The sequence below is a fragment of the Lissotriton helveticus genome, chromosome 5_1 (genome assembly GCF_964261635.1).
Source record: "Lissotriton helveticus chromosome 5_1, aLisHel1.1, whole genome shotgun sequence".
NCBI lineage: Eukaryota > Metazoa > Chordata > Amphibia > Caudata > Salamandridae > Lissotriton > Lissotriton helveticus.
The window spans coordinates 478,880,205-478,907,513 of record NC_136065.1 but is presented as its reverse complement, the minus strand read 5'-3'; positions in this window follow the sequence as shown (position 1 = coordinate 478,907,513).

Below are 27,309 nucleotides of genomic sequence, written 5' to 3'. Positions count from 1 at the left end.
TGGGTCTCACCAATGTGTGTTTCCATCAACAGCCTTTGATCTACAGAAAGAGAGAGGAAAACACAAAAGGAGATGAAATAGGGACAGAAAAACAGTGCCAATGGGAGAAAACAGAGGTGAAAAGGAACGTGCAAGAGAGTGAGATAAAAGGGCAGGATGGTGGTGGATTAAAGAGGCATGAGGTGGAATCATGACTATGCAGCCTCAGCATTGTACACCCGGATTTTCAATAGTGCTGGCTTTGGGCACCGGCAATTATGTTTTTACAAATTAATCAGTGACTGTGCACCACAATATAATTACACCCAATAATACTTTTCTGTTTCTATTTCTTATATTTCAAAGTATCCAATTTTCAGTTTGTGTGTCTTTCATCTTCAACTGAGGCTGGAAATAATGCAGTGCATACAGCACATTGAAGGAACTTCCCACGCTATGGGGCACATTATGATGGCGGACGGACCTGAGTCCGTCCGCCACCATAGAGTAGGAGGGAACCTCCGCATGGCCTGCGGAGGTCCCTCCAGTGCAATCCAGTGCATCCTTTATTTTTAACATTGCGGCGGGTGCGGCTTCAAGCTGCACCCGCAGCAATGTTAAAAATGCACGCTTTGCATTTGTATGTAGAAAGTGGCAGGCACCGCGCGGTGCCTGCTGCTTTCTGCATACAAATGCAGGGGGGTACCATAGGTACCCCCCATGTGCACCCCCCACCCCCCCTTCACCTAGGGGGCCCGCAACGGGCCCCCGCAGTGAAGTTACACATGCTTTTCCACGGCAGAAAAGCCGCCACGGAAAAGCATATTTCAGAGCCCATCCTAATCTGGCTGACGGTGTCTGAGAGACACCGTCACCATATTAGTGCTTTTCCGCCGCGGTTGTAAGCCAACCGCGGCGGAAAAGCAGCGGACAGAAACCAGGACCCACCAGCCATCCTAATGTGGCGGTGGGTCTTTGGTGGGTCCGCAGAGGATTTTCCGCATCCTCCGGGCCGGCGGTGGCTTCCGCCGGCCCGGAGGATGCGGAAAATCCTCCATCATAATGAAGCCCAGAGTATGTGTTTCAGAATGAGGATTTGGGCATTGCATTGCAGAAACCTTTTTTGGCTCATCTTACACCTGAGGAGTCACATTTAACTGTGCCTACTATAGCTTCCAGGGATTCCTTAGTGGCCATTCCTGTCATCGTCAGGTGTTTAGTTGAATTTCTGTGTCTGTTGCGTAGGAAGCATGAACCCAATATTTTATTCACTTTCTTTGATTCGTTCGCCTATTCATTCATTTGAAACATATAGGTTCATTGCTATACACACTTTACCATGCACCATTCTGAGACAGGGCAACCCACAAATTAAGTGCGTCCAAATAAACATTTTTCTGTCAAGCAGTACTGCATGTCTGATCCCATCTTTCCCACAGCAACCTACATCCCAGCCCTCATACTTATGGTGTTACCAATGAAAATGTAATCCTGGGATTAGGTATGCCACATCAGTTCATCTACACAGAAAAATGTCAGACATGCAGACAGAGCTTTATATGAAGGAACATGCTCACTCTTTCGCCTCATTAGTACCTCCAGTCTAACCGTGCACGCGTTTGCACAAGGGGTGCTTTAGGAGTGTATCCTGAATATCAAGTAGGGTACATCTTAATAGCGAAGGCAACATATTGAGCACAAAAAATTGAGATAGGTAAATATGTAAAGATTTTCTATACCTAATTCCACATATTCGGATCCTGATCACACACACATATATATGCACTGAAAAAAACAAAGGTTACAGGGACGGTATACTTAGGCTCACAATTCACTCATATAAAACCAGAGAAATTCAGCAGTTATAGTTACCCAAGCTAACTATAACCTACGTCCTGCAATACACTGCTTATGACCTCATGTATTACATTACTCATGACATGGTGAGTGACATCACTGATGACATCTCAAATGACATAACTGATGGCATCTTCCAGTGAGTGTAAGTTTTTCTAAGGGTTTTTTCTTTGTTAAACATATTTAATAAGCTACTACAAAAGTTACATTAGTATGCTAGGTGCACAACTAATGAGTGATACTATTTCTAACATATATTATGTGAGTGGCTATCTGACTGTGTATATCTGTGTGTGAGTGAGTGTCTGATTAGCTGTATAGGTGTGTGATTGGTGTATTTGTGCATAAATGGGCGTGTAAGTAGCTGTGTGGCTGAGTGAGTGACTGTGTGAGTGACTGTATGGGCAGATGAGTGGGTTTGTGAGTGACTGTATAGGTGAGTAGGTGGGCATCTGAAAGGCTGTATGAGTGAGTGCGTGGGTGTGTAAGTGGCTGTTTAAGTGAGTGAAAAGCTGTTTGAGTGGATGTTTGATGAAGTGAGATGGTGTGAGAGTTGCTATATTGTAGAGTGTTTCTTTGTGTGAATGGATGTATGGGTGAGTGAGTAGATGTGGGAGTGCTAGTATGGATATGTGAATGGGTATGTTAGTGGTTGTGTGGGTGTTTGAGTGGATGTGTTGAGAGGCTGTATGAGTGAGTGAGTGGATGTGTAAGTGGCTGTATAGTTGAATACAATGATGTGTGAGTTCTTGTATGGGTGAGTGTGTGGCTGTGTGAGTGTGTGACTGTATGAGTAGCTGTATGGGTGAGTGAGTGGTTGTGTGAGTGGCTATTTGAATGAGGGGTGTATGAGTGCCTGTACAGGTGAATGAGTGGGTATATGAGTTGATCTATGGTTGAATGAGTGAGTGGTTGTTTGAATAATTGTATGGGTGTGTGAGTGGGTGTGTGAGTTGGTGTATGAGAGGTTGTATAGGGGTGTGAATAGGTATGTGAGTGGTTGTGTGGGTGGTATCATCACTCACACACCCATAAAACCACTCAGATACCCACTCACACAGCAATACAAATATATCTTTAAGCCCTAGAACTAACTCTCTGTGGATATAAGAATTATAAACAGAAATAAGCCCTGCCCACCTTGGCCTCGATGAAACAGGACACATCGCCTACAATCAAAGCTCAGGCTCTACCACCAAAGAAGCACTTTCAGATTCCTAATGGGTCAGCTCTTAATCATTCCCTCTTTTACACAAACTTGAGTTTGTGGGTGAGTGATAATTCTGGGAACAGGCATTCATGGTCTGGAATATGCTCTAATAAAAGATAAGAGTAATCTTCCGCCACCTGGAATTTAGACGGGCTAAAAAGACCTGGCACTTTCCCGAACCCTAGAACCGACTGGACTAAACTCACAAGAACTAGTGGTCTGAATACACAAGCTGCTCTTCTATCCCTCACACTCATTCACTTCAATGGCCCCCAGCGCATTGAAACCTTAACGGATTATATGTTTGCGCTTTACAAATGTGGATTATTATTATCCTCGGGTAACTCTGCACTGCGATATGCCTTTCTCTGAACAATTAGAGCAGATTTCTCCAACTAGTAAATATCCAGCTATCTGGAAGTACCTCTTCTGTGTGCAGTCGAGCCTATTAAATTAGAAGCTTTTGTATAGTTGATTTAATGTATGTATACCAAAATTGAAAAGCACATATTCAATATGAACATGTGTGTATTTTCAGAATTTAAAAGCTGTTGTCTGAAGAACAATGGATTTCCAAGATATATTTAAAGCTGATATTTGAGTGAAAAAGAATACAATCTCACTAGAAATTATTACCTTGGTGCCAGGGACATCTCAGTTATGGTTGTCATGTATTATCAATGTACAGGCGCTCCAAATTGAATAAGCCTTTTAACATTACTGCTGGCACCCCTGCTTAATCCACTGAGGTGATAACTGCTGGTAATCTTCCATTAGGTGGCCACATATGTAATCTTGTCTTGCGTGGGTACTATTAGAACGATAATAACCTTAGTCGCTCAGGATGCCTTCATTGAACATGAGTAGCTCTTACGACAGAAATAATTAGCAACACTGAAATAGAGCAAACTTCAAGCCCTCATGAATCATACCAAGAAGTGTTGTCGATAAGCAATACCACAAGTCACATTCTTACAACAATGCATAGAAAAAGTAGATACTTGCTTCTCCACCTGGAGAGTACTTTGGTCCTAGTAAAAGGTAAGAAAACACTACATGAATGCTAATACTAATAACCCGCATTTATCAAGGCAATGCTCAACATCTCAAGGTAATTCCACAGAAAGATTACTGCTGTGTTTAGAAAAAGCCTAAAGTCTGTTATGTTCTACTCTTCTTATAATTTTGCATCTAGTGATGCAGATAATCTTAATGCTCCATACACCACAGAACTTACACACCTTCAGTTAGACAGATGCCTATGCTCGCTTATACTCGAACTTCATGGCTTTTCCATTATTCATGAAATTCTTCGTCCATTGCAGAACTTAATATTGGCCTATGTTTTTTCTGCCTCACATGCATACTACCCTGCTGTTGCATTATTCCAATGCCTCTTTCCCTCACACCTAGTGTTCTGAGACATCAATTTTGTGGTTTAAGTGCTTCCAAAAAACCTGCAGAGCATGATAAGGAAGGATCTTGCTCTGAAGATGCTGTGGGCCAGACACATAGAAGGCCTTTTGGGAGAGAGAATATCTTGAAGAGAATTCTCTTCCAAACACGTAGCCACTCACGGTCATGCAGATCTTGAGGCATATGGGCCTTCCGAGGTAAGCTAAATGCTAATCTTGCCACAGAGTTTTGGATGATTTGATGCCAAGCCAACAGGGCCTCAGAAATGCCCAAATACAGTGTCTTCCCATATTCCAGACATAATGGGCCTGATTAACAAAGGTAAACGTACATTTTAGTGTAATCTTATGATTTGTTTGCTCTGCACAAACACTTTTTTTTCCAAACAAGAAGCCACTCACGGTCATGCAGATCTTGGGCCTTCCGAGGTAAGCTAAATGCTAATCTTGCCACAGAGTTTTGGATGATTTGATGCCAAGCTAACAGGGCCTCAGAAATGCCCAAATACAGTGTGTTCCCATATTCCAGACATAATGGGTCTGATTAACAAATGTAAACGTACATTTTAGTGTAATGTTATGATTTTTTTGCTATGCACAAACACTTTTTAAGAGTAGTATCTTTACTACTGTGGAGTCTCCAGCCTGTCCTATCTTTTTAGGGGCCTGTCCTAACTGTCCTGTTCTTTCTTTTTATTTGCGTAACCTCTGCCATGAGTGCGGAGACTCCACAGTCATAAAGATGTTACTCGTAAGATCAGTTTGTGATATAAAAAAAATTGTAAACTTACACAAAAGTGTAGGTTTACCTTTATAAATCAGGCCTTATGTGAGCATGAATGACCATTTAGCATACATCTCGCAGGAGGTCTTTAAAGATCTTCTTCAGCATCTTTATCAAACCAAAACAGGTTGCTGAAACCTTTCCTACATGTTGGGGTAAGACGAGTTTCTGATCCAATACGTCTCCCAAGGTCCTCATTGCAGGTGTAAAGAGGGAGTGTGCCACATTACAACAGCCACCAATCATTGGTCCAGCACTCCACATGCTGCCCTAAAAAGAGGGCCTCTGTTGTGTACGAATTGAACTGAAGGCAGATGACGGGCATCCATTTGGCAACCATTTCCTTCCGAAAATTAGAAATGGCTTGTAGAAAACGAGCCTTGTCGTCCATAGTGATACTAACTTGTGTATCGCCTACATAAGAAATTGTGTTGAAAACAAAAGAGTGGATCTCTCTAAACGTTGGAAGCAAATAATAACAATCATTTTAACAATAATGATAAATATATATAATTTTAGTGATTCATTTTAATTCACAGTTGTGTTAAAGATTTGGCACATACAGTTACATTTCTCATTGATATTGGTGAGGATTTTTTGCACTGCTGGAATGTCACATATGTACTGCCACATAAAGCCACTTCATGTGGCTTTTCATGGCCTTGTAAATATGTGCCCCTTTCACGCTGAACCCTGCACGAAAGGGGCTTTCCATGGGTGTTGCTGTGGGTGTTCCCACGAGACGCCTATGGAATCTGAAGCATTCCCAGATTTACAAGAAATTATAAACCTGGGGATGCGTCAAAATCTAACGCCAAATCAGGGGTGGCTCTAGGGAGGTGCAAAGAGGAGAAATGTTTTGATTTCCCCACATAGAAAGAGGAAATCACCTGAATTGATTGATTTTGTGCAGGAAGGTGTCCCTTCCTGCACAAAATCAATCAGCCCTGCAACGCAGGCACCCTTGCACCAAAGTGCAAGGCTGCCTGCGTTGGCGCATGGCAGCCCATTGTGCGCCAACGCAAGGGAAAAAGGGCGGCGCAGGAAGACTCTTTTAGGCCTGTCCTGCGCCAAAACCTCATATATGAGTCCCAATGAGCATGTACTAGTTGGAATGGGCTCTGGGCACCACATTCCCTTCTATTCTGTTTGATAAGGACGCGCTCGACTACAGTGAACTACAGCACTTTCCTGCCACCGCGGATGGCCAGCAGCCGTGCCAGGATCAATCACTATTTAATTTTGATCTTAGCTGCTTTCTAATATAGCACAGGAGCTTATCTCAAGTGACTCATGCTCTGGAATTGATGCTTTACGCTGCTCCATCAATATTTTCATGCGGCATGCTCCCTTCCTTCTGCGCGCTGTTTTGTCTGAATTTCTTCCAGTCACAAACACGAAATATCCATTTAATTTGGAAACAAAGTGACATGATAGAAAGAGACATTTCTAAAGAGCATAGAAAATGCATCATTGGGGATTCGTAGCAAATTCATCGTGAAAGAGCATCCTTTTGAGCGCCCAGTTGTTAGCCTCGCCTACAGTGGCAGTGTGCCTCGCCCAGGGCTCAAGTCCTAAAAAAAGAATTGGGGGAACGCTGACGTCACGAGAGGAAGTGACGTCAGGAAAGGTGGCTTGACTCCTTGCCTCCCCTCGCTCACCCCTTAGATGTGATTGCATCACAGAAGCCAGCACGTGAACAGCGTTCTGAATGGGCTCCGATCTCGCCCGAGAGAGGCCAAGGAGTGAATGTGTGGCACCACATGGTCAGTGATTGGCTGCCGCCCCCCTCCCTATCACCACACCAACCCCCGGATGCAAGGACAACTGAACATGATTATCTTTGGAAGGCGGGGGGTCGCGGGACCCCCCGGCCGTATTTTTTAAGATATAAAACAACAAATTTAAATGTACGAAATGCAGTTTATACGAAAAATCAGCAGGACATTAGATACATGATTGTCAACAAGTGTGAGAGACTATCCTTAACAAACACTCTAATACAGATTGTTTCCTAACCGAATCTAACATCCTCATCTGAAATTTAGTATGCTAACATTTCTGGCCATATGGCAAGGTCGCTAACCGGTGTCAGGTCCTACTAGCTGCGCCTCACCACAAGATGTGCGCATGCGCAGGCGGACCCGGTAATTACCCGGTCCACGCCGTGAACTCCATTTACCCACTTAAGGAGGGCCCTTACTCAGCGCCATCTGTTGACGTCATAAGTATGCGCGCGCGGGGTGGCTACCAGCCTAAGGAAAGCGTCACTCCTCCAACCCGCGCCCCTTTGAAGCACCAGTTACCTTGCCCCTGAAGTTCTAGGAAGGGCCAATGGCCCCTCCCCCTGGGCGGGAACCTCCATAGGATGATGCCCGCCCCTCAGACCTTAAAATAGCTGCTCACCGGTCATGACCTTACCGCATGCCCCATACCTAATAAATACGACGACCTATGGGAAAAATTCTAGTGTACGGCTACTCTGTCTGAATAAAATCACGCATAACACCTTGAAGCTACACGGGGAAAAAAGGCCTAAATACCAAAGCAAACCATAACATACACAGTACCACTCATCTAACAGGGGGAAAAAGGCCTAAGAGAAAGTATCACAGCACAATAACAAACCATTATCTAAGCATAGGAAAAATTGGTCTCACAACATTATATACAAATTATCGACTGAATTTACCTAATAATGCATACCACACCGCAATGTTCCAGGGGTGGTGGGTGGGGAAAAACAAGCCCCGAGCGCAGGGCACCACCGGTGTGGAGGGGGAGCGTCCAGGAAGCAAGGAGTCCCCTGGGCGCTCCCCAACCCTTTATTGGCCCCTCAGCCCCCACCCCGACCCGGATGTCGTACAATGACATCCGGGTCGGGAGGGCGCCGGCCAATCGGTGGCAGGGCGCGCCCCTGAGGACACGCCCCACCACCGAGAGGCTTTGTTGGAGGGGGGCGGTCGCCGCACCGCCATGCGTGCGGGGGGGCCAATGGCCCCCCCTTTTCACATGGTCAGTGATTGGCTGCCGCCCCCCTCCCTATGACCACACCAACCCCCGGATACAAGTACAATTGAACATGATTATCTTTGGAAGGCGGGGGGTCGCGGGACCCCCCGGCCGTATTTATTAAGATATAAAACAACAAATTTAAATGTACGAAATGCAGTTTATACGAAAAATCAGCAGGACATTAGATACATGATTGTCAACAAGTGTGAGAGACTATCCTTAACAAAATTTCTAATACAGATTGTTTCCTAACCGAATCTAACATCCTCATCTGAAATTTAGTATGCTAACATTTCTGGCCATATGGCAAGGTCGCTAACCGGTGTCAGGTCCTACTAGCTGCGCCTCACCACAAGATGTGCGCATGCGCAGCCGGGCCCGGTAATTACCCGGTCCACGCCGTGAACTCCATTTACCCACTTAAGGAGGGCCCTTACTCAGCGCCATCTGTTGACGTCATAAGTATGCGCGCGCGGGGTGGCTACCAGCCTAAGGAAAGCGTCACTCCTCCAACCCGCGCTCCTTTGAAGCACCAGTTACCTTGCCCCTGAGGTTCTAGGAAGGGCCAATGGCCCCTCCCCCTGGGCGGGAACCTCCATAGGATGATGCCCGCCCCCTCAGACCTTAAAATAGCTGCTCACCGGTCATGACCTTACCGCCACAGGCCAGCATTGTTGAGCGACGATCTGGCCTCCCCCTTTCTAGCCCTAAACTTGGACTGACTTATTTAGCAAATCCCTCTAACCACGCCCAAAGATTATTAGACCACAGGACATTCCCCGCCTCAGTCAGGTGGACCCCGTCTCCCAGATAGAACTGCTTGCCCCAGATACACCCGTGTGGAATCGTCTGCAACCGGGGGGCTCGGAATAGTTTGTCCAACTGTGTGTTGATCCTCTTTACCGAGTGATTCAACGCCCTGACAGAGTCCCCCCCTCGCCACTGCCATCGGGGGATAAGTTGCGACCATACTACTGTGCAGCCCGGGCACATCTTCGTGACCCACCCAGCAGTGGAGATGATTTCCTCTATCAAGATGCGCCTCCCTAGTCTGGCCAAATCATTCTCCCCCAGGTGAAGTATCACCACTGACGGGAAGGCAGGCTGCTGCGCTAAGAGTCCCTGGAAGAAGCCCCTAAACTGGCTGAGGCACAGACCCCCCCTACCAAAAAAGGAAATATGGAACCCTTTCAGTGCAGCCCTTTTCATACGGTCTCCTGAAAGAAAAACATGTTTAGCACACCTCACATAAGAGTGGCCCACAATCCAAGTCACCAATTTCGTGTGTCCTTCTTGTTGCTTGTGCTGCGATGGTGTTGATCGTGCACGCGCGCCGGCGAGTTCCTCCCCTGCGTCACAGGTTTGAGAAACTGCAAAAAACCAGAAAGATACCAGGCGTTAGCACCGTCCTGTCACAACAAGTCTATTCGCACATATCGTTTCTAACATTCTGATGACCATCTCCCCAGTCTCTTTACACTCTCAACCGGGAGACCCCTCGCTACTGCTTCAGTTGCTGCCCCAATCCTAAATGAGTGGGTGCCAAATTCTCTGGGGTCAAAACCTGCCTGTCTGACTGTCAGCTCCAGGACTCGCCTAAACTGGTACCTGGTCAACGGCGTGCCGTCGGCGTGACACAACAGTGCACCCCCCGTCGTGCCCCCTGGCTGCCTGTGGAAGTACTCCACATGTGAAACCGGGCAGCAATGGTTGGCCCGTGCCCGGTGGAGCACTATGGTGTGACCCCGGGACTCCTGGTCAGTTTTTGACCTCTGAATTGTCACCCACATAGTATCCTCTCTGATCTTTACACAAGTCCGCTGCAGGCCACCCATCTTGTCTCCTTTTGACCCTGCGACTAATTCACCAATTCTCAAAGCCCCATAGAAGGCCAGGGAAACGCAGCTTTAAACAGAAGTACTTCCCACTTGGAGCTACAGACACTGTGGAGTGCCCCCAATAAGGTTGTCAGGCGAGCTAGCCCAATGGGCCTTCCTCCATCTGGTGTGTGACCTTGTAGACGGCGCCAACCCTTCCACGCCTTGCGTACCATAAAGGTGTTAGTGGGGTCCCGCATGCCCTTAGCCTGCGCGAAAAAGGAAACCGCCGCCCTATGTCTACTCGCCGCCGCCACTGAGCGCCCTTCCCTGTGCATTGATTCCAAGTAGGCCGCAAAGCTGTCCTCCTGCGCCCACCTAGCCTCCCATTCCAGCCCCAAGAAAGCCCAGTAAGACAAAAACGCCCCTTCGTAAGCTGTCTTGGTCCTGGGGGCTAGGCTAGCAACCACGAGGTCCTGTAGTCTGGGGCACCAATCTGCCAAAGTACTGCCGGGAAGTGGGCTGGCGAGGGGTCTGCTGCAGGAAGATGCTCCCTGAATACCTGCATTTTGAAGCGAGAAAGGGAATCAGCTGCATTATTGAGGATACCTGGGACATGCTTAGCTCTGAAGACCACATTCCATTTTAAGCACTGTACCACAATCTCTTTTATCAGGCGGAGTATGAAGGGGCAGCGTGCCCCCTGTTGATTTATACATTCCACCACTGTCATGTTATCCGACCAAAACACCACTGACTGATTACACAGGTGTTCTGGCCAGACCTTCAAGGCCACCCATATTGGGAAGAGTTCCAGGAAGCCAATATTGGTGGTCAAACCCCACGCTTTCCATTCCTCCGGCCACCGCTGGGCGACCCATTTGGACCCTAGAATGGCGCCGAAGCCCACACTACCAGCAGCGTCAGTCCATAAACCCAACTCTGCTGATGTAGCGGGGGGACCGGGCCACACTATCCTGCCATTAAAATCCTCCAGGAATGCCATCCATATATGCATATCCTGGCGAACCTCAGATGACAGTCTCGTGCGGTGATGCTTCTCGCGTAGACCTCTCATCGCCTGCGCAATGGAGCGTGAAAACGGGCGTGCCATTGGGATAACCCGCAGCGCAAAATTCAGTTGCCCCACTACTTCCTGTAGCTGTTGCAAGGACACTTTGTCTTTGCGTAGGCATTGACAAAGCGCTGCTCTAAATCTAGACACTTTGTCCCTGGGCAACCTGAAGCATCCCTCTACCGAGTCAATCTCAATAGCAAGGAACTCCAAGCAGGTGGACGGGCTGACCGTCTTCCCCGGAGCTAGCGGGACCCCAAAAGCACGCATGAGCACGCAAAATTCCTGCAATGCCCAGGCACACTCCTGAGAGCCCGCCGCACCCAAGGTAATGCATGACCTGCTGGTGGCCCGTCGCCTGTCTCATGACCCACTCTAGAAACGAGCTAAACGTCTCGAAGTAGGCACATGAAATGGAACAGCCCATGGGCATGCATTTGTCCATGTAAAACTTGCCCTCGAAATTGAAACCTAAGAGGTGGTGATCCAAAGGATGGACTGGGAGGAGGCGGAAAGCAGATTCTATGTCGGATTTTGCCATCAATGCCCCTGGCCCCAGAGCTCGCAATAAATCAACAGCCTGGTCAAAAGAGGCATATTTCACACTACAAATCCTCTCATCAATCGCATCATTCAAGGATGCTCCTCTAGGTGCCGACAGGTTGTGAATCAGTCTAAACTCGCCTCTCTCTTTTTTAGGTACTACTCCCAGCGGGGGAACACACAAAATTGGGGACAGGCACTTCTAGGAAGGGGCCCGCTATCCTGCCCAGTGACAACTCCTTGGTAATCTTTGCCCCCACCACTTCAGGGTTATGCTTTACTGACAGTTGGTTCCTGCAACGTGCACTACCTGTGTAGCCCACCGCCGGGATCCTAAAACCATGTGAGAAACCTTCCTGGAGGAGAGTGGCCGCCGTATGGTCCGGGTATCTATTCAACCATGGGATAATTGCCAAAACGTCTATCGGTGTGGGAGGGCCCGAATCGTCTGCACTATTCTGGCTTCCCTCTCCCCCTCTGACCGTGGTTGCCTTGCTTGGACCTACAAGTTGTCTCGGGGTGGGATGGGTGACCACAGACTGCACATGCATGTCTAAATCTACAGGTGCCCTGGGCCCTTGTGCATGAGCGCTTGTTAAAGTCCCAGCATACCCCTTTTCTCTCTGCCCCTCCCCCCCCTATTCTTCCCCGGGACCTCACTCCCCTGGGCTGACCGAAAGGGCTGTTGTGGCCTGGCGGAGAACACCCTGACTGCACTAGTGGCCTGGGATGGGGCTGTGTCCCTTGAGAACTGCTTATGCCAAGACATAGAATCTACTCTGTCCCATGCTAGTGATGAGTCAAATTCCTTAGCTTTCCTGAAATTGACATCATACTCCTTCCATGCATCACCAGTGTATTGGTCACTCCACCCCACAATCCTGCTCTGGTAGCAAGCCATCGCTGCTTGCACATTCGGGGGGCGTTCGGTCGTGATAGCCGAAAGGACTGAAAAGGCCCTGATCCAATTCTTCAAAGTCTCATCTACCCTGAACCTGGAGCACTGTGCCCTCCGTTCACTCGGATGCATCCACTCCTTCAGTAGCTTGGCTTGCTCCATTTCCCTATTATCTAGCAACAATGAAAAAATGTAAACATATTTTCCCGCCCAGATGAGCTCTTTCACTGCCTGGGACACATGTTGTGCCAAATTCTCACTCCTGGAAGGTACTGACCCGTCCCCCAAGAGCGGCAGTGCCACTTCCTTACCATTTACGGGCACTTGGGCCGGCAAACCACCATCTCCATTTGGTTGGGCAGGACTGGAACCTGTAAGTGAAGAAGATGTAGGCACCGGAGTAGTCTCAGCCGCCGTTGCGGCCCTAATCTTGTCTACCAACTTTACCGCTTCTGCCGCATGGTCTGATGAAGCAGGAAACACACCCCCCTTTTGTAGCCAAGGCATCAAGGCAGTTATCTGAGATACTAACTCAACGGGAACCGGGTCCAAGTTACCTGCGGGCATTTCTTGGACGCCTGGGGGCATGTCTGGTGGTAAAGGCATGCTAGGCAAGGGAGCTGGTGCCGGTGGCACACTCGGGGCCGACATTGGTACCACGGGTGCGGGGCTAGACCCCGCGGGGGGGGGGTGCCGGCGGCATAGCGGGGACCGGTGCTGCGGGCGCAGGAATTGCCGCCATAGGTGGAAGGGGAACCGGTACTGCAGGCACGGGGGTACTCGGGACCGGTGGTTCTGGGGCACTGTATCTCGGCTTCTTAGCCTTAGATCTCTTTGGTGGTGTAACAAAGTCCCCCCTTGGCACGGGTGCCGCTTTCTGCCGAATAGGCCTGGCCGATGGGCCTGGCGGATCCACAAACCTCTCATTCATGCGGGCCTCTAATTCGTCAACTTTCCCCAACCTCTTATTAATTTCGCCCATCTCACGCATCATGGCGTGCATCATAGCCTCCATGCTGGGCCCTCCCTTCCCACCTTTTCGCCCCAGCATGCTTGCGCACCCCCGCTCTACACTCCTATTGTTAGAACACAGGTGGCCGTATGCCTTCTACCTTCACCAGATGGAGGATGTACAGGGGGCTGTTAGCACCATGCAACCGCAACCCCAACGCCCCGGCTTCTCCGGTTTGTCAGGGGTGAGTAAACTCTAACGTAGACCCACCCGGCGGCTGCTAGAAGCGATGAAATGCAAGCCCCCCACTCTCCCCTTACCGAACCATTCCTGTGCCGCTCTCGACCGATAAGGCGTTAATGGCCACGTCTGTCTCCGCACTCTGAGCTCGCCGTGCCCTTTATGCTGCCAAGCTGAAGTGTACTGCCTGTAATAGAAAAATTATTAATAACCCGAAGAGGCACTCCAATAATTCCTGCACCTCGCCGGTAAACCCACACTGAAATGGGGATTCAGAACTTTGCTGCCAACTTTTAGTAAAACATACCCTGTTAAAAGCATTTACTCTCATTCAGGTCTCCCATATATGGGGGCCAGAACCTTTGTTGACCAGCACAAAGTAGCACCGGAATGAAAGTGCTTGATTAAAGCAATATTTTCCCCCCCAAAATATCGTGTTTATCAATTGTAATAAAAAACACTTTGTTTCCACTAGTCGAACACAGTCACGCCTCCCATCCCAGCCCTAGCTAAGGAAATCCTGCTTAGCCCCCACAAATCTACACATCGCAATGAATACTTCTCATTCGACACCCTGACGAGCACTTGATTGAGAGGGCTGATAGCAGCGGTGGCTACGACAGCGGGGCCGTATGGGTGGGAACCTTAAATCACTCTTTTTGCCAGCCGACCGGCTTCCGGGTAAATAATTGGAGCCGGTAAACCTGGTCCGCGCTGCCTGACAACCCTTGTCCCTCCCTGATCTATACCTTGTTTTAGCGCCGAGCCAAGCACACATGCGGCGCTCCTCTCAGCTTCCTACAACGGAGACCCCGTTTCGTCCTCGTCCCAGCGAGTGAATAATCCCTGTGAAAGGCCGACGATCGCCGCGTGAGGTCCGACACCGCCGTGTAGAAGACCGCGCCTGCTCCAAAATGCCTGTAAAAAGAAAAGAAAAGTTTTTTAAAAAACAAGCCCCGAGCGCGGGGCACCACCGGTGTGGAGGGGGAGCGTCCAGGGAGCAAGGAGTCCCCTGGGCGCTCCCCAACCCTTTATTGGCCCCTCAGCCCGCCCCCCCGACCCGGATGTCATACAATGACATCCGGGTCGGGGAGGGCGCCGGCCAATCGGTGGCAGGGCGCGCCCCTGAGGACACGCCCCACCACCGAGAGGCTTTGTTGGAGGGGGGGCGGTCGCCGCACCGCCATGCGTGCGGGGGGGCCAATGGCCCCCCCTTTTCATTTGCTCCAGGTATCGAGCTTCCGATAAAATAAGTGGGGGGACGCCGTCCAGCCGTGTGGTACCCCGACTGGAGCCCTGGGCCCCCGCCTACAGTGTGCTTCATCAACCGCGACACAAGCAGCACATTCTACTCTCAGTAAGGAAGAAACAGACGTCATCGAAGGTGCGCGTTCTAAACATTAGCAGACACCTACACGTGCAGCAGCTGTGCAGTCCTCATGCACTGAAGGCACTTCAGTGAGTTGAAAGGAGAGAGGAGGTGCCAGGCTAGGCTGTCGATTGACGTTTGGAAAGCTTATGCTGCCCAGAGCGACAGCTTTGTTCATGCAAATTCCTAGAGTGCATTAGACCAAATTGAAATTTCAATTTGGAAGGCTCCGAGAATTTGCAAAGTTTTGTGATCGCAACACCTCATATTTGATTTGCAAAAAGTTGTGTCAGGTGTGCAATGTGCAAAGCTTGTAAAGTTCAAAACATTTGGAAAAAAAGGAGCTGCACGCTGCAAATGGACATTTTCACTGCTGCGTATTGCATAGTATTCCTCAGACTTAGGTTTAAGTATTCCCCATTTTCCGGCCACTCCTATAACCTCCTATAATGACGTAAAATGATAACCTGTTTTTGTAGAGAGCTCAACAAACATGATGGAGGACCTGTCAAAAAAATGTAAGAGTGACCTATGCAGAGATTCCACCCATACCTTAGTAAACAGCATTTTGTAATATGTGGGTAGTAGTGCTACTGTAGTACTGTTTCACGTACTACAAAATGAAGTTTACGAATCACACCCATTGTGTTTCTGGTTTGCTTACTTATCTTTAGTGAGATTCATAGTATTGACTCTGAGATTTCCCAGTAAATTCTTGTGGTGTATGTACGATCCTTACGTGGCAATCACGAAAGAGACTGAAGGGTGCATTCAGGTATGTTTATTTACTATTGTCGCAGCACGCCCATACACGTCTTCTTCCTGGTTACTTCCTGTGCAACTGCCCTCTGTCCCTGCACTGACCGGAACTCATGTCCGGTTTCCTGCCCCCTCCTCTTGCTCCTGTGTCGGGTCCTAGTGCCCCATGTCCAGGGCACGACAGTGTACCCAACTAGAAAAGAAGCTGCAACAATCAGGAATTGGCAGGTCATGTGAGGGAGAGGGTATTAGAGAGTGTTGGTACCTTATGGTAGCCAGTGGATGGGTGGACAATATTCTGAAAATTAGATAAGATTCTTGAAAGTCCTTCTAAGCCATGTTACCAGTGCTGTCTCTGTTTGTTGTATAAAGAGAGACTGAGAAAAGCTGAGGGAAGGTGAATTAGTAGGGCATCTCAAGCAATCACTCAATCAACATTTGTAGAATGTGGCACTTGCACCCCTGGGGTTATCTGGAGTGTGAGGTCTCCGTCGAAAAGCCAGGTCTTGAGGAACTGGTGAGAAAACGGAAGAAAGTAGTTGAAAAAGGCAAAATAGAGGGCAGAAAAACGAGCAAGCAGAAAAGGCAAAACACGGGGCAGAAGAACGAGCAGAAAAGACAAATAAGAGCAGAAGAACGCAAAACAAAGGGTAGAAATGAGCAGAAAAGGCCAAAGAGAGGGCAGAAAACCGAGTAGAAAAGGCAAATCAGAGAGCAGAAATATGATCAGAAAAAAGCACAGCAAGAAACGAGCGGTGGAGTCACAAACCGAGAGCAGCAGGTAGGCAGGCAGTAGAGGATAGGGGACTGTTGGCAGGTTGGACAGGAGAACTGTCACAGGAGGAGCTGGCACAAGGACCTGCTCAATGGGGTTGTTCAGTAGCCTGCATTAAGTAGGTCCTAGAGGAGGGTGGGGCCCTGGGTGGCGGGAGGAGGCAAACGGTAGGAAGAGGGAAGAAATTAGCAGAAAAACAAACTGAAAAAGTAAAACAGAGCAGAATAGGGCAGATCAGAGTGCAGAAAATTAAGCAGAAAAGTCAAAAGCAAAAAAACGAGCAGAAGAGGCGTAGCAGAGTAGAAGAGGGCAAAATGGACGGAACAAAACAAACATAAAATTTTGCGCTGCTGACCATGGTTCAGACCATGGCAATGCTCACTTCATCACTGCAGGCTACTCAGCCTGCAGCACCCCAGCACGCCTCCTTCTTGGGTATGTCACGGTGCTGCATGGCAGCCCGCTGTTCCAACATCACGGTTACACTCTGCGATGCTTATGTCTAGACGGGCACGCCTTAACACCAGGTGGTGGCCCATTAATGTACATTAATACACGGTAGGAACACCAGCTTCCAGTACTTCTATGGGGCATTTATTCTCCTGGTGACATCCTGTTACGTCTTCTTCTTCCCATGAGTCCTCAGTCCTGTTTTCTAGAGGTCCATAGGAAGGTTCTTTGTTTTACTCTTTCCAAAATGGCATTTACTTACATTTCCTTTTCCCTATCCAAGATGGCTACTGCTTATTTCCTGTTCCATCACTTCCTGCCTATGGGTATTCAAGGGGCTGAATCCTTCATTTCCTTGCGTTGCAACATTCCTTGCTCTTGCTGGTGTGTCCTCGCTCCTGTTGGTGACATTTTGCTTCTGCTTGATGTATTTTTGCTTCCTGTTGGCACACTTTTGTTTCCGGTGGGCGCTTCCTGTTCCAATTTGATTTCCTTTAAGCATTCCACTTCTATTTGGAATTCTTGCCTTCTATTCTCCACTCCTTGCTGGTGTTTACTCTTATTAGTGGGTTCTTTCCTTCCTTTCCATTCCTGGAGTCCCCGCTCTCAATAGAGGTTTTTCTCTACTGGGTTTTGTCTTCTTGGGACTTCTTTTGGAAGGCACAGTCTGCCCTGGATTTTCATTGTTGGCAGCACCGATGCTACCAGAAAGGGTTGCCTTTACCTCGGACAGACCAGATTCCCTCAAGAACCGGAGTCGAGAATCTCTCCAACACGCAAGAATTGGTAAGAACATCACACGTTGTGACAGAAAAGGCAAAACAGAGGGCAGAAAAACAAGCAGTGAAGGCAAATTGGAGGGCAGAAAATGAGCAGAAAAAGGCAAAACAGAGGGCAGAAAAATGAGCTGGGAAGGCAAAACAGGGCAGAAGAGGGAAAATCAGAGTGCAGAAAATTAAGCAGAAAAGTCAAAAGCAGAAAAACGAGCAGAAGAGGCATAACAGAGCAGAAGAGGGCAAAATGGATGGCACAAAACAAACAGAAAATGTTGCGCCGCGGACCATGATTCAGCCCATGGCACTACTCACTTCATCACTGCGGAGAAGGGAAGGAGCAAAACAGAGCAAGAAACAAGCAGAGGAGGCGCAAACGGAGGAGCAAACAGAGGGCAACAGGAAGACAGGCATCAGAGGATAGTGGGCTGCGGGCAGGCTGGACAGTAGAACTGTCACAGGGGGAGCTGGCACAAGGACCTGCTCAATGGGGTTGCGCTGCAGCCTGCATTAAGTAGGTCCTAAGGGAGCGCAAGGCGCAGGTTGGCGGAAGGAGGGAAATTTGGGAAAGGAGAAGAAACAAGCAAAAAAAGACAAAATAGAGGACAGAAAAACAAGCACACAAGGCAAAACAAAGGACAGAAAAATTTGCAGAAAAGGCAAAACAGAGCAGAAGAGGGAAAACAAATGAGCTGAAACGGCAAAACAGAGGGCAGAAAAAAAGCAGAAAGGGCAAAACAAAGGGCAGAAAAACAAGCAGTGAAGGCAAAATGGAGGGCAAAAAAGGAGCAGAAAAGGCAAAACAGAGGGCAGAGAAAGGAGCAGAAAAAGGCAAAACAGAGGGCACAAAATAAGCGAAAAGGCAAAACAGAGCATGAAACCAGCAGAGAAGGCACAAACAGAGGGCAGCAGGTAGAAAGGCAGCAAACGGTAGTCAACTGTGGGCAAGCTGGACAGAAGGACTGTTGCAGGGGGAGCTGGCATAAGGACATGTTTTTAAGAAAGATCCTGCATTCTTCGCTTCCAAACTTACTCCTCTATTTAACCATGCATTCGCAACCACAACCCTGCCATTTTCCTGGAAAGGTTCAATCCTCTTTCCTATACATAAAAAAGGTGACCACTCTAACCCGGCTAATTACAGACTGATAGCCCTCCTTGACATTGAAGCTAAGGTCTATGCCCGCCTTCTACTTAAGGACCTGGAAACTTGGGTGGATAAGACGGCATACTCCCGCCCTCACAGACGGGCTTCAGGGCTAACTGTTCTACGCTGGATAACATCATAGCGCTTTCGTACCTCGCTAAGAAGGCCAACATGCGGAATAAGCTGCCCCCGTTCTGTTGCTTTATCGATTATTCAACGGCCTTTGACCGCGTGAACAGAAGCCGGCTCTGGGCAAAACTAGAGTCTTGGGGGATCCCCAGAGATCTTCTAAAGGCCATAAAAGCACTTTACGAGGGGACCTGGGTTCAGGTGAAACTAAGTGCCACTTCTGCAACCACAAGACTTGCCACTAACTCGGGATTAAAGCAGGGGTGTGTCCTGGCTCCCCTGCTTTTCAACTTGTACACTGCAGACATGGGGCAAGCCCTGAAAGATGCCAACCTAGCACCGCCCAGACTGGGAAGCTGGTTCTGGGTACGCTCCAGTATGCAGATGACACAGTGATTATGGACCACACCAGGGTAGGCCTCCAAAGAGACTTAAACAGTCTCGCCACGTACAACAAGGAGAACGAGTTACTCATTAATGTGAGCAAGACTAAGATAATAATCTTTGGCAAACATCCACACAAAACAAAAGCTTCATGGTCTCTGGGGGAACACCGTATCACCAGGGCCCCATCCTACAACTACCTGGGCACATGGGTATCAGAGAGGGCCACTGCACTCAAACATCTGAAGACGCTTAAACCAAAGATTGATAAAATAATTACATCTCTAAGACGTCTAAGCCACGGCCTGGCCAGTCCCTCTGCAGATCCGATGCTGACAGTACTTAGGGCTAAATTGATCCCCGCCATCACGTACGGCCATATAGCCTACCCAGGGGCTTTTGAGAAAGTGGTCCAAGCGGCACAGGTGAAAGCTTATAAGACGGTGCTACGAGCCCCCAAACAGGCGCGGAATAACAGGGTGAGACTGGAAATAAGCCTGAAACGTCCTGAACTGGAACTACTGGGGGAACTGCTAAAATGCTACATCAGAGTTCTGAAGTCGCCCGAAAACACCTTGAAGCACTCGCTAAAAACCATCTTTGGGGAAGAGGGCTCCCCATGGCAAGCCAAGGTGGAACTAGCCATTGACCTTCTGAAGATCGAGGGGCGGAATCTGCAATTACACGAAATCCCATATTCCGCCTGGGCAAAAGCCGTCAAGCGCCAAGTCCAGTCTATTTCCTTTGAGCTAGATCTTTCCTCGCTCCGGCCCAACCCGCTAACGTTGGCCTTGGACAAGTCCTATATTCCTGGTAAACCTCCACCATACTTACAAGACTCACTAACAATCGAAGCAAGACAAAAAATTCTGTTTATGCGCCTCTTGGCCCTCAGGATAATGGACTTTAACCCACGTTGGGCACGCTCGGACGGAGCCACTGCCTGCCGACTTTGCAAATATCACAGAGAATCCTGGCTACACTTGCTATGTTGCTGCCCTAAGCTTGCCAGTGACCGACAGCGATTGCTACGTCCGGCACTACGTATCCTGGGTCTCAGAACTTGCAGAGAGGCCTTGGATTGGTGTTTCTCTGAAACCACAACATGTTTATTAGCCAGGGCTATGCTCTCGCAACTACAATAAAGTATCACAGAAACAGTACAATGACTAAAGAGAATCAAAGAACAGAAGCAGATTCTTTGGTGTGTTCCTAGTCACAGCAAGATGATGGTTTATTTTCTCCAGACTTGAGGAATATCACAAAAAGCCGACACGTGTTTCGTCGTGTACAGTTGAGTCAACACGACTCTTCAGGGCTTAGAGCTCAACTCAAACGTATGGGTTGAAAGTTAGTCTGGACTTATTGTTCGTGTTCTATATAGGTAGATAGGAGAGAGACACTAGTTATTCAGAATCAGTTTGTGACTGATTAGGAAGCGTATGTCCAAAAGAGTCACGTGCAAAAAGCACTTTTTTCTTATATTCTGTCTTATTGGTTAGAAGAAAATCTTCGAGTGTTAGCACTCTGAATACTGGTGTGTAATCAGGCGGTAGCCGGGAGGGGATCCATCTGTTGGGATCCATCTGTTGAGATGCTCGCAGGGAACGGGTGCGTTTCCTCTGTGGCGGTGCGCCGTGGTATGGTATCCCTCCTCCTTTGGTTCCCGGTCGTCGTCTCTCGTGTACGAACCACGTACACGAGAGACGACGACCGGGAACCAAAGGAGGAGGGATACCATACCACGGCGCACCGCCACAGAGGAAACGCACCCGTTCCCTGCGAGCATCTCAACAGATGGATCCCCTCCCGGCTACCGCCTGATACACACCAGTATTCAGAGTGCTAACACTCGAAGATTTTCTTCTAACCAATAAGACAGAATATAAGAAAAAAGTGCTTTTTGCACGTGACTCTTTTGGACATACGCTTCCTAATCAGTCACAAACTGATTCTGAATAACTAGTGTCTCTCTCCTATCTACCTATATAGAACACGAACAATAAGTCCAGACTAACTTTCAACCCATACGTTTGAGTTGAGCTCTAAGCCCTGAAGAGTCGTGTTGACTCAACTGTACACGACGAAACACGTGTCGGCTTTTTGTGATATTCCTCAAGTCTGGAGAAAATAAACCATCATCTTGCTGTGACTAGGAACACACCAAAGAATCTGCTTCTGTTCTTTGATTCTCTTTAGTCATTGTACTGTTTCTGTGATACTTTATTGTAGTTGCGAGAGCATAGCCTTGTAAATGTGTTTAGTCTTCTGACTATTTTAGACGGTTAAGGGTGTTCTTCCGCCTGCTCTTCACGCACTACACATTAACCATCCACATTACACACTGTAACGTAAAACTGAGGCAGTGCGCCCTTGATATCTGAATTTCCTAAAAACCCCTTTTCAGGTCATGTTTATTAGCCAGGCTAGGCAAGTTCATCCATCAAGTTAAAATGGCACTCGAAAACCAACTAGAGGACACCATCCCGAAGAGCCCTGTGACCCGCCGCCCTAAAGTTGGTAATCCACAGATAACACAGGGAGTCGCCGAAAAGCTGGGGCCGACTCAGGGGCCGATAAAGCCCACAGTGCAACTGAGGATGTCGAACTTTTACACCCCTTCCAGACTCTAGTAAGCAAGGTCTCATGATGACTCTAAAAAATTTAATTCTTTTTAATATTAATAATGTATAGTACCAGCGAACACAGTCAGTATCGAGACCACATAGCTGCACCAATGGTCCCTGACCGGTGTAGGTCGAGCAGGGGGGGGGCGTATTTTACTGTATTTTATTGTATTTTATCTGAACCAAACTGCATTTTTATACACTGTAATGATTTTAAGTAATCGCACAGTTTATCAATAAACATATTCCCTTTATAAGGACATGCTCAATGGGGTCACACTGTGTCCTCCATTAAGTAAGTCCTGGGAGGACAGCTGGGCTCTGGGTGGCGGGAGTAGAGAAACGATGGGAAGAGGGAAGAAATTCGTAGAAAAAGGCAAAACAAAGAGCAGAAAATAAGCAGAAAAGACACAACAGAGGGTAAAAAACAAAGCAGAAAATGAGTAGAAAAGGCATAACGGAGCAGAAAAGGCAAAATGGAGGGCTGTAAAACAAGCAGAAAAGGGAAAAAATAGAGGGCAGAGAAATTAGCGGAAAAGGAAAAATAGAGCAAGAAACATGCAGAGGAGCCACAAGCAGAGGGCAGCAGGTTAACAGACAGCAGATGGTAGTGGACTGCTGGCAAGCTGGACAGGAGAACTGTTGCAAGGGGAGCTGGCACGATTACCTGGATCTGCAATTAATACTGTCACCTGAAGGCTATTGACTCAAATCCCAATGAGATAACTCAATAGTTAATAACAGTGTTCTATGCATAACCTGCAGGTCACATGTTCCAGTGACGGTAAGATAACGTGGTGGGGCAATACATCTGGCACACAAGTGTGCATTTATATGTGACTGTATCCTTAAGAATATCCATATTTTATGTGAATAATTTGACACAGCATGAACACAACTCCAAGGAGCAACAGTGTGCATTACGTTAAACAAGTTTAAGCCAGCAAGAGCATCTCAAACGTAAAGGTGTCCATAGAACAGCGTTGCGTGTGTGGCAACTGGATGAAATCACGTTATAAACCAGAATATGAGGAGGAGGTGGAGGATGGCAATATTTTACTGCAATATGACTAGACAGCACAAAGTAGTTCGTTTTTACATTATGTTTTCCAGAATTTGGAATGATTAAAGCTGTGTCTTGAATTGGGAGAAGGGGTAGAATTTAGGAGCTGGGGAGCACTTATCTTGTTGCCTGTTCTTAAGACTTTACTTCCAGCAATGAAAAATGTTTCCTTCCATCATTGTGTGGGGGGAGATGTGGTCTTGTGGCTAGAACTGTTGACTTTACAACTGGGGGAAATAAGTTTTTAATACTGGCATGTTCCACCATCCTGTGATCCTTGGTGAAGCACTTAATATTTCCATGTCTAACAAAATGTGTAACATATTCTGGTGCTCATGTAAAAGCACTATAATGCCCTCTGGCCATATATTTGTTCCGGGCCAAAGGCGGGCCCGTCCTGCCCCCATCAATACCAGGAAGAGGCAGGGCAGGCCCCCCCCTTTGCTTTTGCTTCGCTGTCATTGACTTTCGATGGACTTTTGCTCCTCAGCTCAGCTTAACTAGGTCTTTTCTTTAAGTAAAGGCTGGGATGGCATTTGCTTGGGTTTTGTACACAAGTTAATTGATTTAGCTTGATGGCAAGAGCAGCTTGCTAGTGTCAAAAGCCTATTGGTGAGATGGGTGAATGCAAGGCTGTGGATGGTGCATCCAAGGCCCGAGAGGGAAGAAATCCAAAATCTTTCAGTGGAAAATGGTGTCATACAATCAATCAATCACGACATTTGTAGAGCGCACTACTCACCCGTAGGGTCTCAAGGCGCTGGGGGGGGGGGGGTTGCCGTTACTGCTCGAACAGCCAGGTCTTGAGCTTCTTCCTGAAGGAAAGGTGGTCTTGGGTCAGGCGCAGGTCGGTCGGGAGGGAGTTCCAGGTCTTGGCGGCCAGGTAGGAGAAGGACCGTCCTCCTGTTGTCGCTCTTCGGATGCGGGGGACGGCGGCGAGGGCGTGGCTGGTTGATCTGAGGTGGCGCTTGGGAGCGTAGAAGTTGATACGGTTGTTGAGGTAGATCGGGCCTTGGTCGTGTAGGGCTTTGTGTGCGTGGGTGAGGAGACGGAAGGTGATTCTTTTGTTGACGGGGAGCCAGTGCAGGTCTCTCAGATGTCCGGAGATGTGGCTGTTTCTTGGGATGTCGAGGATGAGTCTGGCTGAGGCGTTCTGGATCCGCTGGAGACTCTTCTGGTGCTTGGCGGTGGTTCCGGCGTAGAGGGCGTTGCCGTAGTCCAGTCGGCTGGTGACGAGGGCCTGGGTGACAGTTTTCCTGGTCTCGGTGGGGATCCACCAGAAGATCTTCCGCAGCATGTGCAGGATGTTGAAGCACGACGAGGAGACGGCGTTGACTTGTCTGGTCATGGAGAGGGAGGAGTCCAGGATGAGGCCCAGGTTGCGTGCGTGGTCCGTCGGTTTGGGTGCGGTGCCCAGGGCGGGGGGCCACCAGGAGTCGTCCCAGGCGGAGGGCGAGGAGCCCAGGATGAGGACCTCCGTCTTGTCTGAGTTCAGTTTCAGGCGGCTGGTCGACATCCACTCGGCTACATCTCTCATCCCTTCGTGCAGGTTGGCTCTGGCGGCGGCGGGGTCGTTGGTCAGGAAGAGGATCAGTTGGGTGTCGTCGGCGTAGGAGATTATGTTGAGGTTGTGCTGGCGTGCGATGGCCGCGAGGGGGCTCATGTAGACGTTGAAGAGGGTGGGACTCAACGAGGATCCTTGAGGGACGCCGCAGATGACTTCGGTGGCCTCTGACTTGTACGGTGGTAGGCGGACTCTCTGTGTTCTTCCATCGAGGAAGGAGGTGATCCATTCCAGAGCCTTCTCCTGGATTCCGATGTTGCCGAGGCGTTGCACTAGGGTGCGGTGGCAGACAGTGTCGAATGCCGCGGAGAGGTCCAGGAGGATGAGGGCCTCTGTTTCTCCGTTGTCCATCAGGGTTCGGATGTCATCGGTGGCGGCGATGAGGGCGGTCTCGGTGCTGTGGTTGGCTCGGAAGCCAGACTGTGAGGGGTCGAGGGATCCATTCGTCTCGAGGAAGGCGGCCAGCTGTTTGTTGACGGTCTTTTCGATGACTTTGGCCGGGAACGGGAGGAGTGAGATGGGACGGTAATTCTTGAGTTCGGTGGGGTCCGCTGTAGGTTTCTTGAGTAGAGCGCTGAGTTCGGCGTGCTTCCAGCTCTCAGGGAAGGTGGCGGTGTCGAAGGAGGTGTTGATAATGTCCCGCAGGTGGGGTGCGATGACAGTGTCGGCCTTGTTGAAGACGTGGTGAGGGCAGGGGTCGGTCGGCGATCCGGAGTGGACGGAGTTCATTGTGCGGACGGTGTCTTCGGTGCTGATCGGAGTCCAGGCGCGGAGGGTGGTGGTGGGTGGCGTTGCTGCAGTTGTGGCGTGCGTCGGTTGGATGCTGAAGCTGTTGTGTATGTCCGCGATCTTGTTGTGGAAGTAGGAGGCGAGGGAATTGCAGAGGTCTTGCGATGGGGTGATGTCGTTGTTTCCGGCGTTGGGATTGGAGAGCTCTTTCACGATGTTGAAGAGTTCCTTGCAGTTGTGTGCGTTGTTGTCCAGCCGGTCCTTGTAGGCGTTTTTCTTGGTGGCGCGGATCAGTTGGTGGTGTTCCCGGGTGGCGAGCTTGAGGGTGGTCATGTTGTCCGTTGTTGGTTCCCTTCTCCATACTTTCTCGAGGGCTCGGCAGTTCTTCTTGGAGCTCTTGAGTTCGTCGGTGAACCATGGGGCTTTTCTGCTGCCGGGTCTGCTGGGCGGGGTCCTCAGAGCGGCGAGTTCGTCCGCGCAGTTGCTGATCCACTTCGTGAGGTTGTCGGCGGCCTGGCTGGGGTTCGCTGAGCTGGCGGGAGGGTGCTGGCTCAGGGAGGCGGTGAGCTGGTCGGCTGTGATCTTGTTCCAGCTTCTTCGGGCAGCTTGTTGCTGGTGGTGGTGGATCGTCGTTCTTTTGAAGGTGAAGTGGACGCAGCTGTGGTCCGTCCAGTGGAGTCCTGTTGCGTGGGTGAAGGCGATGTCTTTGCTGGATGAGAAGACGGCGTCGAGTGTGTGTCCGGCGAGGTGGGTGGGGGTGGACACCAGTTGCTTGAGGAAAGACACAATATTACTAGAATGTGCAGATATTATTAACTCCAACCCTATGCTGACCAAGTCCAGCCTAATAGCCCCTACCAGTGAGCCTGCAAAGTGGGTCCACAAAATTTTTGAAAAATCCTACACAAACCCACATTCGCCTCTGCTCAGGGCAACCCAGAAATTGCCCCTGGCTGCTAGCCCTGAAAAACCACCAGCGACATTGGGTATACCTGAAGTCCAGTGCAGTAATCGATATCCACTCTTATCTATAGAAGATGCTGAAATTGAAAGGCCCCAAGACAAGAGGTCAAATTCTACAAACTCTGGGACTCGTTTTTTGCTGCAGAGCTTGATGGGGTTATTGAAGAGCTGGGAGACCAGGTTAAGCTAATCCTCAGTGCAGCAAGACAAGAGGTCAAATTCTACGAACTTTGGGATACTTTTTTTGCTGCAGAGCTTGATGGGGTTATTGAAGAGCTGGGATATCAGGTAAAGCTAATCCTCATTGCGGTGGAGAATCTTGGAGAGGGCAACAGCAAAGGACAGGTTTGTTGCCATCCTAGTGGGGAGGGTGGGGAAAGGGTGGGGATCTCTTCCAGGCATTGGGATACCAGTAATTTATTCACTTCAGCTGTTCCACGCTATCCATTAGTGAACGCTCTTGCCCAGCCTCCCTCTGCTTCACCTGTGGTTTTATCATTGCTTAGGCCCAAATGTGGAAAGGGTGTATTCACAATATACTTCACGCAGTAGGAGACAATATGAGAAGGAAGTGTTTGTATACTCAAGGCAGGGTTAGGGGACACAGGCGCCACGTGTACACCCCCCTCATAGACCATGGTGTTCCCGCCCTGGTGGGACGACCCAAAATGGTATTTACACTTCCAGGAATAGAGGGTAGAATTCGGCAGTGGTATACCTTGTCCATGTAACCAAGCTGTCTTCTGGTTGTAGAAAAGATAATGATTCTCTAGTTAACAAAGTTACCTACTG